At 43.0% G+C, this 15316-nt stretch overlaps 1 protein-coding gene across 1 annotated transcript in view; it reads right to left on the bottom strand.

Annotated features, from left to right (window-relative positions):
* LOC105183451 (F-box only protein 32) overlaps window positions 1-15316 on the bottom strand; it is a 28553-nt gene that overhangs the window by 12060 nt on the left and 1177 nt on the right. The gene's annotated exons all lie outside the window — the stretch shown is intronic.

Genomic DNA, 15316 nt, shown 5'->3' with positions numbered 1-15316 from the left:
CTCCGTGCAATATCGAAAATGATTCTTGCCGCGCGCGAGAGAGAAAGAGAGAGAGAGAGACGCGCTCGCGAGGCACGTTGGCTCCATTTGCATGCACATCGTACATCCGTGGTGCGCGATACGACCGCGAGTCGGCGGAGATCCGGCGGAATAAAAATCGCGTTAAGGAGGCGGAGGCGGAGCCTTTGGAGGTCTCGTCACGACGTCGTCGGCAAATAGGCTTACGGCGATGTGGGAACGCACGCGAAGAATTTCCGCGGCTTCGGATCTTGCGGAATGAGCGAGACCGATACCCGACCACGAATTTCACAGTCTGGAAAAATTGTCCAAACGCGCGCGAAACAATCGCGTCGTGTGAAATGCAACGTGAAAATCTGACTCTTATAAGATATCTACGTATATATGTATATATATGTATATATATATATATATATCATATTATTAATTCGGTTATGTATATGCATTATTGTTGTATATATAAGAGATAATTATTATATATTAATATTTACAATAAAAAATATATATGGTTTTAAATATTCATTTATTCATTTATTTTATAAAAACTTCTCACAAAATATTGCTTCAAGTATTTATGCTTTAAATGTTTACATTTTACAAGTATATGTATGTATGCATATGTATATGTAAAGTGTAAATATTTAAGGTATTGTACATCTCATTCTTATCATAGAATGTAAAATGAAAACTAGAAACATTTTTGGGAAAACGTTGAGAGTGACCAAACAGAATCCGTTTGTGTCCCCGAGAACCTCGGACTACCACATTTCATAACAATTGGAACACTTTTAGTATTTTGGCCACTTTTTCAGTTTCCTGGCCCACAGTGAAGTGTGGTGGAAAAATCGTCAAGTTTCCGTCATCGATTGTCTCACGTCGAGATAATCATGAAGATATATCTGGGAGTGGATACCAAGTTCCGTTAGGGCTCTCGCGTTCAAATCGCCGTAATCGTAAACGTGAGACGTATGAGTAAGAAGGCAGGGACTGAAAATAACCAGTATCAATATTAAAAAAATGTTGAAACCGAAGAACCAATCAGAATATTGCTTTGGATTGACGCAGGCTCTTGCGGAAGACAGAATTGACGTGAAAGACGAAGGGGTGATTGTAAGCAGGAGTAATTAGAATCTTAACCGGTTGAAATATTAGTTGCTGGATCCTAATTGCACTTCTATCTTCCTCCAGATGGAATAACCTTGAAGCGCTTCGATCTTCAGCTTGAGTTTACGTCTTACGGTAATTTATGGCTACGGTCATTTTGGATTTACGCTCAAGTCCTTGATCGAGCTGCTTTCGGAAGATGCCCACCGTTATTCCGGCTTACGAAAAACAAGACTGTCCTCTCGGCGATCATTGGTCTCACTTCCAATGACGGGAAGAGATTTACGAGCCGCGGACAAGTATTGAGCGATCGGCCGAAAATCGTGAAAGCAAGATAGAAAATATAGTCTCATGCGTCATGCGAGTTTCAAATGCTACAGAGCTCTGCGTAATGGCGGCGATTGCAGCCTCAAGTCGCTGTTTCTCTTCCCTCTGTGGACTTGACTACTTGACTTTTCTTCTCAGTTGGATCTGATTAATATTCACAATTTTTCGTTTCCAAAGGATCCCGGATACCCTGTATATATTAATACATAATGGCGGCGACCGCAGTAGTCTCAAGTCGCCGTTTCTCTTCCCTCCGTAGATAACATTTACGTTTATTTTTTCATTGGTGTTATTCGCGCTTTCTCCTTCTCTTTTAAAGCGTATATTAATCAATAATATACCTTGATATATATTAATAACATATCACTCAATAAGTTCGTAGGATGACATATAAATGGCGCTACTATTGACAAATCCATATGATTTTTAGGAAATACTAACCTTCAAATGATACGTGTCAAAATTTCATGACAATCGGACGTTTAGTTCACAAGTTACAGTGGTTTCAGTGACGCACGACGTCGGCTCGTTTTAGCAAGGCTTCAGTTTCGGCAATCACACTTCTTCACTGGAGCCAAATCTCTTTCCCTGGAGCTTTCCCTGCCGATTTGACTCTGGAGCGTAATGATGGATCCATGTTTCATCCATTGTCACATACCGCATCAAAAAATCCCTTTCATTGCGCTGAAACAGCTCCAAACAGCCCGCTGAATCGTCGACGCGTTGCTAAAACGAATCGACGTCGTGCGTCACTAAAACCACTGTAACTTGTGAACTAAACGTCCGATTGTCATGAAATTTTGACACGTATCATTTGAAGGTTAGTACTTCCTAAAAATCATATGGATTTGTCAATAGTAGCGCCATTTATATGTCGTCCTACGAACTTATTGAGTGATGTGTTATATTAAACTGTCAATATATGTTAATATACATCGATACTACGCTGCAGCGTACTTTAATATCCTCGAATCGCATCACGTGTTGCACGATTGTCGTTTATTCTCTGTTCACTTTTTTCTACGCGACGCGACGTTAACATATGTCACCGATGCATGTTAATACCTCACCTCAAAAATATCTCACATTGATCCCCTTGAACCGCGTTATATTATACGTTAGTCGTTATTGCTTCTCTGCTTTTAATTTAACCCTAAAAATCTACCGTCAGGTGTCAGCCCCAAGACTCTTACATATGCGAAAATTGATCTATAATGTTGTCACTAGTGGTAGTGCAAATAAATATAAAATTAGTACCGTCGGTGTAGCTACGTTTTTTAACAAGACCAAAACGTCGCGTGAGGTGAAACTTCACCCATGGTAGCCTCTAAGAGTTAAACAACGCTCCAACGAGAGGAGGAGCTAAGCAGGCCGGCCCACGCTCGCGAGTCGGACGATAAGGACGAATGAAACGGCAATTTTTTCACGAGATAGTCCAGCACGGAGAGAGACACTGTTAGGGTCTTAGATCGCAGCGCCGTCGCCGCCGCCGCTGCCGCCGTTGACGACGCCGACGGCAACGACGCCGGCGTATCGCGTAACGCGAGAATAATTAATTCACGAATGTGAAGTGGAGATCTCGCTGGGATACGAAACTTTTACTTCCATCGGGTTCGTCGACCCTTTCGCGCGCAGTGCGCGCACACCGGCTGGCTAATCCCGTCGGCCGAGAAAACGCACGTAGGACGACCAACCGCGACGATCGGCCGCGATATACGGCCGTACGGTTAAATCGTCGAAATAATGGCGCGCGTATCGAGCGTATATTAAAGCGAGACGCACGACGGCCCACGAAACGGGGAAAGCCAGCCGGCGGCCTTTAAATCTCGCCGTCCGTACTTTCCGGCCATTTTGCCTAACTGTATCGCGATCGTTACGTGTACACGCGCGCGGCGCGATAATATCGGCGAAGGAAAAAAATGTACAGGTGAGCGGGGAGGGGAGGGAGGGGAGAGAGCCGCGCAACGAGGTCGACTCCGCGATCTCGGCGCGGAGATATATTTTACGCAAACTGCTTATGCATTTTGAATAAAGCGCTCCACCGGAGGAAGCATCAGTCGCGCGCGTTTGTGTCTTCCCTCGGAAGAGGTTCCCCGCGATTTCAAGTAACTCGGCGACGCTCCGCTCCGACGCGCCGCCGCCGGTGCGATCGATATGCGTGTCTCCTCGCGACGTAGTTATACGGGAAGAACAACCGTATCGGAGCTGTGCGCGACGGTAACTGAATCTGGAAGAGACAGCGATGAGATGGAAAACGCGGTTGTGGCAACGGGAAGGTCCTTGCAGGAGGGTTTTCTGATCAGCCCATTGTTCTTAGTTAGCTCAATCGAGTTTGAGGATGGCTCACTTAATGTTCAGACGTGTGTTTACACGCCGTTCCTCGTCGCCGAATCTTCGCCCGGTTCCGTTCTCCCGACGCGGCTCCTTGAAGGAAGTCGAGTCCTTGGCGAACGGTCTGGGCCGACGTGTACCGCGAAACACGGTTACGGCGCTTCAATCGCGGAATGAAGCATTCATTACATTAATGAACAAACGATTAGAATTAATTATAGAATTTACGCAAGAAACAAAAGCCGCAAAAGCGCGGCTGCGAGCCACGCACGTCTGCCACGTGTAATTTCCCCGAGTTCTTCTCGTCGTTAACGCGCTGGATATCTCTGTCGACGGCTCTTCGATGTGAACCCGCGCGTCGAATCGCAAAGAGGCGAGCCGTCCAACCGAATTTATCAAGGCTGCGTGGGTACGCGGCGCGGTGCCGATGGTGCGAGGGGATGGCGAGGGGATGGCGAAATTGGTGCAGGCGGGTCACGTTAGCTAGGTCACGACCCACTTCCACGCCGGCACGACTCGCGCCAGTATTTCCCCTTTTTGAGAATTCGACCTAGACCGCTCAAGGATGCCTAATCCCATCAAGCGAGAACCGGAAGACCCGATCTCTTTGCCGTGTAGCCGAGGAAAGCAGTGAGCAGCCTGTCGACGCGTCGAATGTCGAAGCGCAGGATTCGTTTCCAGGCTTTAACTCGAAACGACGCAATGCGGCCGCCACTCGTTTCCGCGAAGAAGAGGCGGGAGCATTCGCAGAAAGAGAAACAATATTAGGTCGAGTAGTTAATTCTATCCGATCTTCGACAATCTTCAATCTTTATTTAAAACTGAATAGAATACAATTAATCAATGAAGTATTCTACGTTGTTGTCGATGACCTTACGCCATTTGTTGAGCAGTTGAGCAGTCGGAATCCCATCACGATAGGAACTTGGTACCTTTGAGGCTATAAAGTCATCGATGAAATTTCGCATGTCATCAACTGCCGGAAAATGTGCATCAGACAATGCGTGTTGCATCGACCGAGACGAGTGAAGATCTGATAAAGTCAAGTCTAAGGAGTACGTCGCGTATGGGATAACTCCCCGACCCAAGTTTCCTTTGTAGCTTCTGCTACACGCGGTTTAGCATTGTCGTGCAGCAGGATGGTTTTATGGCTGCCTTGTTCAGTAAATGGCCTTTTTCCTCAATTGCACCGCTCAAATATATCAATCACTCTTGGTAAATCTCTGCTTTAATGGTTTCAAGAGCTCATAGTACAGCACACTTTTCTGGTCCCAAAGAAGAAATATACAAAGAAGAAATTTTTTCCGAAACGTTTAGGTTTTGCTATCGACCTTGTCGGTTGACCAAGATGTACCCATGATTTTTTGCGTTTAGGATTTTGCGTTTAGGATACTTTTCATAATTTTTCATCACCAGATACGATTTTGTGCGAAAAATCTTTTTGTGTTATCTGTGACGAACAAGGTAAGACATGTGGTCAATCAGCATTTTTTGTTGTCAATAGTTAGCTCGTGTGGAACCCGCTTCCCTTCTTCCTGTTCTCTTCCCATACGATGTAAACGACCGCAAATAGCTTTCTGGCTTACTCCCAGCTTTTCCGCAAGTTTTTTTTATGCCGTATTTTCATTCAGTAGATTTTGCAACTCCTCGTGTTCAAATGTTTTTGGCTGACCGAGGTGTGGTTGGTCGTGAAGATCAAAATCACCACTTCGAAAATCAATTCAAGCCAGTTTCAGCATGTGCGATCGGCTGCACATACTATCTTCACTATAAGCAGCACAAATCATTTTAGCTACTTCAGAAGCGTTTTTCTTTAAATGAAATGCGAAAGGCATCGGGTATCGAAAATGCTCTTTGTTAATGGCCATCATAAACACTACTAATTATTTGAGGTTGTATGCATCAAACACCAAACACCATATATCCTTCTAAAAAGTTAAATATCAACACTTTAAATTAAAACCGTGAAAGAGTGGCAGAATATTTCAATTTCAAATTTTTCTCTGAACTATGTAAATTTCATAGGAAAAAATTAACTACTAGATCTAATATAACCTGCATGTTTGCCCTACGTTAAATTTCTTTCTCAGTGCTAATTAAGATTATAAAATAAAATATAATTTTTATTGATGTATGATATTTTATTTATTTAGATATTTTATTTTGTTAAATATGATATTTAATATAATATGATGATATAATTTAATATCTTTCATTTCTTGCTGTACTTTTATACTTATGTTATTAATTTTATATATTTCAAATTTTTCTCGACGTAATCTCACGTAAATCAACATTGTATTTCAGCTTTGTATGTAAAATGAATCTAGTATCCGCGGATAAATAATAATAATAATAATATTTATTGATAATAAAAACTTGCAAAGAATGAGCCGGAAAATGCATGAAATGTTAGCACGTTAACCTAATAAAATTGCGAAATTGCGGAATCAGAAAACACGGAATCAGAGAGTCACATGAAAGGTGACGGAAAGTAACGAATCACGATGACATATACTTTCCTTCACGCGGATATTTTTCCGTCATTGACAGCTAAGGGGTTAATCATTAGTATTGGGACATGAATCGGGTCAGTCTGGAAGTATCAAGGAATCCGCTTCGCGGCTTGCTTCTTCCTCCTTCCTCGACCAATCGAATCGGACACCTTCCGCACGGAGAAAACCGATCGGCTGATTCGACGCGACAATAATGGCAATCCGCAGTGGCGAAACGCATTTTCGTCGAAGGAAGCGAAACTTCCGCTGCCAAACTCGCTCGGGATCAAATCGCTTCTTGGGACCCAGGATTTACGTTTCCTCCGACTAGGACGCACTTACTTGCGCCATCGCCACGTTAATTCGATCCTCCTCCTCCGCGTACGATAGAAGTATATGAGTGCCGCAGGAACGTTGGCGAACGTCAACGGACAACGAAGATGACCGACCTCTTGGTCGATGAATTATTCGCGCCCCTCGTGGTGCAATAAAGACAGTTGCGATTTTCGGAGATCGAACCGAACTTTTTTTAGTGATTCCAATAACAACAGGGCGCTGCAGATTCGTCGACCTTTACTAGACACTAGAAATAAAAGTGGAGCGGCTTTATCGTCTGTACAGCTGATATCCATCGAAAAGCGATTTCGTCCGGCGAATTGCTTTTTAAGCGAGGATGTGCAACGAGCGCGCACAGTCTCCGCTGAATTTTCACCCGCCAGACGTATTTTCCATCCGACTCACCGAGGAAGTCGGTCGACCCCCTCCTGTTCCGATGATATCCTCCTCGCTGCGTCTTCATCCGGCGTGAAGGAAAAGGAACGGCGAATCGGTTTCTTTCGACGAGTGCGAGAAAGCGCGACGAAGTCGCGCATCCTGACGAGGCTCTCCCGCATGCAGTTACGAGAGCTTCGCGCGAGAGCACGCGATGTCGACGACTCCCTCGTGAAACTCCGCTTCTCGCGAATATACGTGAGAAAATATCTCCTCCGATCGTAAGACGTGCCGATTAAATTTAGATTAAAGAACCGATACGCCAAGGAGCGATGCTGCGCGCCCCATATCTTGCGTTGCTCTCTCGAGAAGATTGCAACAAGGATATCTATGGCTGCGTTCCGATATTCACTACCAGCACTGAAAATCTATAGTATATGTGACACAAACTATGTCAGTACTTTCAGTACTGACAGTGAACATCGAAACGCAGTCTATATATAAAAAAATTCAAAAGCGATAACTTTAGCTCTTTTCCTTATTTTTCTCTTTGTCTAAAGAAACGACTTTATTTCCTTCGTTTGTGTTTCAGTGGCCATCTTAGCGGCAAAAAGACGCTCAATACATTATTAATTCGATTTTGAGTTCTTTTTTATAAAAATCTCTAGAAACTTTTCGAACAACCGCGGAGACACAGTTTTAGAGAAAAAAATAATCGATAATATTATATCATATCCTTTTTCAATGAAGCATGATTGTGACAAATATAATTAAAATTATAATAAATATAATTAGTTATTAATTAGTTGTTAAAAATTATAGTTTCTTTAAAGTTTATTACAAGAATTGTTTTCCTGCCTACGACTGCATCGCTATGTGATTACAGTCATAGATATCAAATATTTCTTGTCTCAATGAATAACTGGGACTTGCACTCGCGCGAAAAAATTCGCACGCGGCGAAAGCGCGGGAGAGTACACAGAGGCAGAATTGCCTAGTTGGAAAAGTAAATATTCAGAACAACGTGGCGGAAAATGCCAAATTTCCATTGGAATCCGCTAGCAATCAAACGAAGTTATCTTCGTTTATACGAAGATAAACCGTAACGAACAAAAGTGGTTCGTCCAAAACTTCGCTCTCTCTCTCTCTCTCTCTCTCTCTCTCTCTCTCTCTGCTCCCTCCCCCCACTGTCAATGAAAAATCAATAGTTGAGAAATGCAAATAAAAATGCGTGATACCTCGTTCCTCTGGTTATTCGGGCAAATAGCCCGACTAGCGAAACTGTCGATCCGTGTCGTGAAATTAATTTCAGGAAACTCACAATCAAGATGCTACAACTTCTCGGCCGACTGGTCCGGTTTCGCTTATCTTACGTAACAATTATCGCTTATTGGAATTAGACTCCGACTGTGCGCAGTTAAGTGTCGAACGTCGGTGCGTATCGACCCGCGCGGCGAACTATAATAATACAGTTGCCGAGTTTCGGGCGAGCAGAATTAGTCAGAGTGCGGCGCGGACGTTGTCTAAAGGTGAATACGCAGAAGCGTTACGCTGGCAGCCCCGGCACTTTATTAAACATCCACCTGACATAGGAGAGTGATAATAAGGAATAATTATCGGGTTCGCACTGCAGAACGACCCGCACAGCGCGGGAGAGTCTCGCGGAAGAGAGAGAACTTTTGGTCAAACGCCACGCAAGAAGCGCGATGTCTGGTCTGACAAGTTTGTTCTCTTTAATTCGTGCGATTTAACGCGTCCGCCTTTAACGCGCGAATTTACACTCAGTGATGCGCAAAAAGTGCAATGGGCCTGCTCGAGGCCCAAAACTGTGGGTGATTTCTCCCAAATTTTGATTAATCCTTTGTGTACGGCATATTTGTTCTACCTGATGGATTTCTGTGAAATCTTGCATCTGTTTTTAGATCGCTGATTAAAAATACGGGTTTCAAAAATTCAAAATGGCAGATCCAATTTGGTTGGCACATTATAGGGGCAAATTAGGATAAGTCTGAATAAGTGTACACAGATACACGATATAAAGATTTTTCACATCATTGATTACGAATTTCATGTCAGTTTTGCAAAGTTCATTCAAGTAATTTTTATATAAGTAATTTTTGTATAAGAGATCTAGCGTACGAAAAATTCTGGGAAAAATATACAGGATGTATAAAAAGTAAGGGATAAGGACGATAAGGAAAACTTGATAACTTTTTCAATATGTAACTTATGATATCTCGTTGACTATTTGTCGAAAAAGAAAAAGTGGTACTGGACTTTTTTACTCTATTTAGTCTCAAGAATATATTGTTATAATAGAGTCCTGACTAATTTGGTGATTTTTAAATTTCCAAAGGTCGATAACTTAACAAAAGTTAGGGCACTATTGTAACATATATATATTCTTAAGACCAAATAGAATAAAAAAGACTAGTATAATTTTCTTTTCAAATAGTTACTAAGATATCGTAAATTAAATCTTAAAAAAGTTATCAAATTTTCCTTAAATATCTCAAAAAATATTAGGCGAATAAAAAAATGTTTCAGACAAAAGCTGTCCAAATTAATTGATAGAAAAAAATGATATGAAAAAAAATTGAAGTTTCCATTTAAGAAAAGTAACAATCAGTGAATATCTAGAAAGTGGCGCTATCTGTAAACAAAATAATATACTTGTTTTATGTGCCCTTTGAAACCATATCTGGAACATTTTTTTCTAAAATGCTTAGTTTTCGAGATAATTCGCTTCCGGTACTTTTTATACACCCTATTGTATCTTGTATTGTATCTTGAACCATATGTGAAGCATATTTGACAAAATTTTCAATCTCAAGTACTTTTACAGAAATTAATTTTTTCAAATCGCTCTTTTCCAACTTTATTTGTTTACAAATAATAAAAAGAAACAACCGAATATAAGAAACAATCGAATATAAAAATCATGGGAAACATGTAAAATGAGTAACTAATATATTATAAAAATGTGAGATACTTTTCATTAAACTATAAATAGTACGACGTAAAAATGAAAGAGTAAAAAGTGGTAGATATATTTACCACTGCCGCACACAAAGGGTTAAGCTGATTAACTCATCCGGCAGAGTTGCCAACGTGGAAACCAAAAAACGATTTGTCGATCAAACGAGTAAGCAATTCTCATGTTCTCTCTTTATGATCTCTACTTTTCGTATTTGCTAGCAGTCGAGTATGACTGCTTTATCCTGCTGATACACTTACGTATGCAGAATTATCAATATTTTAGTTATTATTTTGAACGACGAATTACGTAGTCGGAAATCGCTGCTGGCAATTCTCCAGTCAAATCTCGATTGGATCGAACGGAATTCGGAGAAAGAGTCACGCGATTTCCGTCAAAAGGCGATCCTTTCAGTTGCATCGATTCAGGTGCTTTACGACGACGATACATGCAAAAGTCGAGCCGACCGCAGGGAAATATCTCGAATCGAGTTATCGCACGTCTGCTCGCGAAAGCGCGACCAAGTCGCTAAATCGCGCCGCGGATTCTCATCTGCCGCGAGATTCGCGTCCGTGTACGTCTCACAGACGTTTGTCGCGCAAAACGACCAAGACCAGTTCTCATTCTTTCGCCGATCTTCTCATATCTCTCCTCCCCCCTCTCTCTCTCTCTCTCTCTCTTTCTTCTCTTTCTGTGGTTCCGTTTTCACGAGATTGGGTTTAACGCGCACGTGGTGAGCGATCGATTATGCATCGCTCTTAATAAGATTACACGCGTCGTTCGCTCGTCAACGACGACGTCCACGAGGCGTAATAAGACGCGCGAAGGACTGTTTACAACGTTACACAGCTGTTTTCAGACGCACTGCGTTGCGTCGGCACGCGTGCGTGCGAGGGAGACGGGAGAACCGCTCTTTTTCTTCTTCGTGCGCTCTCTCTCTCTCTCTCTCTCTCTCTCTCTCATATTCCTCAGCGACAACGCGCGGTGCTGCAAGCGCGAGCGCTGCGAGTCTAATTATCTAAGTCTGTCACGGCCACAAACACAACTGGTGCAACGAGCACAATGGGCTCAATATCCGGTCAAAGAAATCGCAATGCGCGACCCGCGACGACGGTCGTGCCGAGGACGCGCGTCGTCCCGTCCGTCCATCCGATCGCGTTTCCGGTGCGAGTCCGCCAAAAGAAAGTCCCGCGATAGATCGGTCGTCGCTCGGGACTTCCGTCCCACGCGAGCCTCCTCGGATCTGGATTCAGGGTCAGACCTGGATCTTTCGGTGGAGTCACACGTGATACACGTGATCCTTGCGGACGTCCGCGAAATTGCGAGGTGGAAGAGTGGAAGGAACGTTCACGCATCTGCGCCGAGACTCAGGCAGAACAGAAAATCATGATGACATGTCGAAATGATGAGGGAAATTCATTAAAAAAAAAAGTATTCTACTTGTAAAGTGATTTTTCCCATAGTCTCATATTCTAAGCGAAGCCTTTTAGCCTTTATAGGAAAAGGATTCCTCTTTCGATAAAGCGATTCTTCGGTCGAAAATGAACCACTCATCTAATTTTTAAAATTTATTAAATATTACTCTGTTTTCTTCTTACTTCAAGAGGATTTCCTCTTATAACAATTAATTTTCCTCTTACATCAAGAGTTACGCTTGTCGGCGTTTTTCTCCTCCATCTACTCACATAGAGACACTCTCTCTCTATGCATATGACGATCGTCGCCACCTTTATTTTATGAACAACGTCTACAGCAGAGAAGAGGGATCGTTATTCAGTTTGTGTTGTTTTTCTCGGTTGTTTCGTTCATGAACGAAGTTTAAGAATTTTTGGAGAAAATCAACTTAAGACATACTGGCCCATATTTCAGCGTAAGTATATATCTCCATTTATCGCGCTGCATACTACATTAAATGCTATTTAAAATATTTAAAATTACAAATTTATGTTTTTTCCTACTTTTTCAGCAGAAAGTCGAAAAAATTTAACTAAAAGTTTTCTCGGAATTTCATAATAATTTCTTTTCCTTTGCCTACAAAAGAACATATAATCAGTAAGAATAAATAATAATCCTCTTAAAAAAAGATTAAATAATCTTTATAAGTATAAGAGGAAATTTATATTAAAATCAATAAGATTTGCATTATACATATAACATATAATTCCTCTAACTTTAGAATAATGTATTTATAATATTTTCCTCTTAATTTTAGAGGAGTCCTCTTGAGGCTAAACATAAGAATAAAATCCTCCAAAATTTAAATGATTCCGCTAGTTTTGAAATTATTTTTCTTATATTTCTTGAGCGCTCATTTTTTCATCATGATTCGGTCATTTCCTCGTCATTTTGATGTCATCGTAATTTTGCGTTCCACTCGAGAAGGAGGAAAAGTACCGCTGCGAAACTTTGCCCTTTTCTGGAAAATTGTACACGCGGAATGCATTTCATGAACATTCTGCGTCATTTCGAACTTTTCGTGAAATTGTCAAGGAAAATATCGTGACTGTTGAATCGTGCAAGGTGAAATAATATTACGTACAACAAAGATAATCGGATCACTCTTTTCCGCCGGCGTATGGCGATTGTAAACACCAGTCTGAGTTTCTCACGCGAGAAAGAGAGAGCAGTTTCAGGCAACGGCTATTAATACCTCGCGAGTCTCTCGGCTGATTAGCGCCTAATTAATTCTTAGGTAATCGAACCGCTGGGAAACGGCGCGACAACAACGGCGACGTCAAGTTCTCTCGCGCGGCGCAACGGCGTTGTGCGCAATCGCGCATTCATAATAAAGGAAAACAGTCGACTCTCTCTCTCTCTCTCTCTCTCTCTCTCTCTCTCTCTCTCCTTCGCCGTCTTCGCCTTTGAACTCGCGACGCCGCCGTTTTCCAGGACGATTTTCTCTCGAATTAACGGAAGGCACGAGCTGCATCAGTTGTGCCCGTGCAAATTTCGCCTGAATGCGAATGCGACTTGAAGCCGATTTAGACGCGCGTGATCTCTGCGGGCCCAGGTCGACCGGTCGACGGCGTCAATTATTCGCACTAATTTCGCGAACGGCCTCTCTTGCACCTGTGCTTTAATCGCGGAGGAACAGGTTTGCGCGATCGCAAATTGGAAATGTCAAACGCAGCCAGTCGTCGCGGGATTATTCGCGCTACGCTCCTTTCAACGGGGCATAGTCGCAATTTATTTATATTTTTCCTTTTTCGCGCCTTTCAACGTGAAAACTGCTGATTACTACGGGAAATTCGCCTATTTGCCGGTAACGGGTTCAAAACACGCGCACGCATGTAAATTAAACTTGATGACGATAGTAATAATAATAGTAATTATTATATCAGAAAATAAATACATGTGATGACAAGAATGATGCGACCAAGGGACATCGGCTTTCATCAGCTTGGACATCTCTCTCTCTCTCTCTTTCTCTCTCTTAGCGCATTACCTTCAGTATCTCATTAAACGCGATTGTCGACATTAGAAGAGCGAGATTGTTAGCTTTTTTTACTATACATATTAGGAATGTGAGTTTTGCAAGAAATGGCATTAATATCAGTTTTGTCGAAAACATTCCAATCACAGCTATTGTTTCTTAATGTTTTAATATTAATGTGATATTTAGTTATTTACTACTACAATAGACGCAGTAAAAATTGTGTTAATAATATCATCTTAAAAATGGGGCTTCCTAGAGAGCATTATCGACATGCGTTGCTTTTGTTTTTTAATCAGAAACAAACGGCAGCTGAAGGTCATAGAATTCTGATAGAGACTTGCGGTGATGTTGCTCCATCAATTAAAACATGCGAATATTGATTTAGGAACCTCGTGCAAAATGAGCGGGGATGTAAAAATGGAACAAAAATGAAAATGACGTGACTTTATTTTCTCTCATTCCTTATCTTTCTCCAGCTTGAGTCGAAAGAGATAGAGAGAGAGAGAGAGAGAGATAGAGAGAGAGAGAGAGAAACAAAGGACAAAGAGCGTACTATAGATAAGGCTTCGGTAATAATAAAACGTAGAAGCCGCTTGTGCATCGACCTGGTGCGCAGCACCAACGCAGGTCGAAATGGTATCACCCGCGTGAGGCCGCGGCATCGGCGATCAATTCGGCCCTCAATCACGTCAATCTGGAGAATCGCGAGGCAGCCTGGTGAAAAATCGCCGGACAGCCGCGCGTGGGCGGCACAATAGGGACCTGTCGTCCTTCCCACTGTCTTTATTAAAAGCTTTTTCTCTCTCTCTCTCTCTCTCTCTCTCCGCAGTTACTCGCAACACACTTCTCTCGTCCGCTGCGAAAATGGCGCGTCTGTTCAACCGCCGCTGCATAATTGGCGTTGCTCAATGCGCGCAATTAGCTAAAATCGAATCGAACCGGGAGTGTCCGGAATACTCGAACGGGACGGATCGAACACACCAGAGTCGGCGGAGAAAAAGTCGAGCAGCAAAGTCGAGCGAGTTCTCCGATTTTCGCGCGAAGACGCCTCGTGTTTATTCGCTGTCGCGTATCGCCTATCGGAAATAATCAGGAATAACAGAGGACCGCCGCCAAACGAGAGACTAATTATCGGCTTGAACGACAACCGACAATCCCCGCAGGAGGAGAAGCGCGACCGAGGAGGCAGTCCTCCGGGAAAAGCTGCCGTTGCTTCCACCGTTGCAATGTCCGACACGTCGTGACTGCGTGTAAACGTGGGCAAACCGCGGCGACAGGTATTATTATGCGTGACGCGCGAGCTCGGAGTCCACCTGAATTACGTCTCATGCGAGCCGGCGAGTCGACGGACAACATGGTATCACCCGCTTCGAGGAGCCGCTGGACGATCGGCGGCGACGCGTTCACGCGCAGGGACACCCCGCGTCGACTTGCCATCCCGTAATTCAAAATCATCAATCGCACGGGAACGCACTGGCCGAACAACGCGATCGCTCCGAGCGAATTAATGGCCGAGTAACGATCGAGCGGCGATGGAGAGAGGCGAACGTCGTCTCATCTGGTCCACGACTCGCAACGACCGTGCATCGTTATCGCCTTCATTGTAATATACAGCGGGGAAGCTGATATATGATATAACGTATGGTAGAGAAATTAATAGTATGATACTTCATGGAGAAGCTAATATGTCATGTATGATATTTAATCATACATGATATATACGATAGAAAAAAGAGAGACTGATACATTGTAGAAAGACTGTACGACAGGACAGCGCGAGGATAACGACACAATCGTCGCGCAAATATTATAATATACGGCGGAAAAAATGCGCAACGACATATGACGAACCGAAAGCTGTCGTTACCAGCACATAACGACATTACAGGATTCGCCGAAGTCCTCTCTGTCGGCGCT

This window comes from Harpegnathos saltator, unplaced genomic scaffold (assembly GCF_003227715.2).
Source record: "Harpegnathos saltator strain DR-91 unplaced genomic scaffold, Hsal_v8.6 scaffold58, whole genome shotgun sequence".
Classification (NCBI taxonomy): Eukaryota; Metazoa; Arthropoda; class Insecta; order Hymenoptera; family Formicidae; genus Harpegnathos; species Harpegnathos saltator.
Note: the sequence above shows the minus strand (reverse complement) of the source record. Positions and strands in the feature narration are given on the sequence as shown.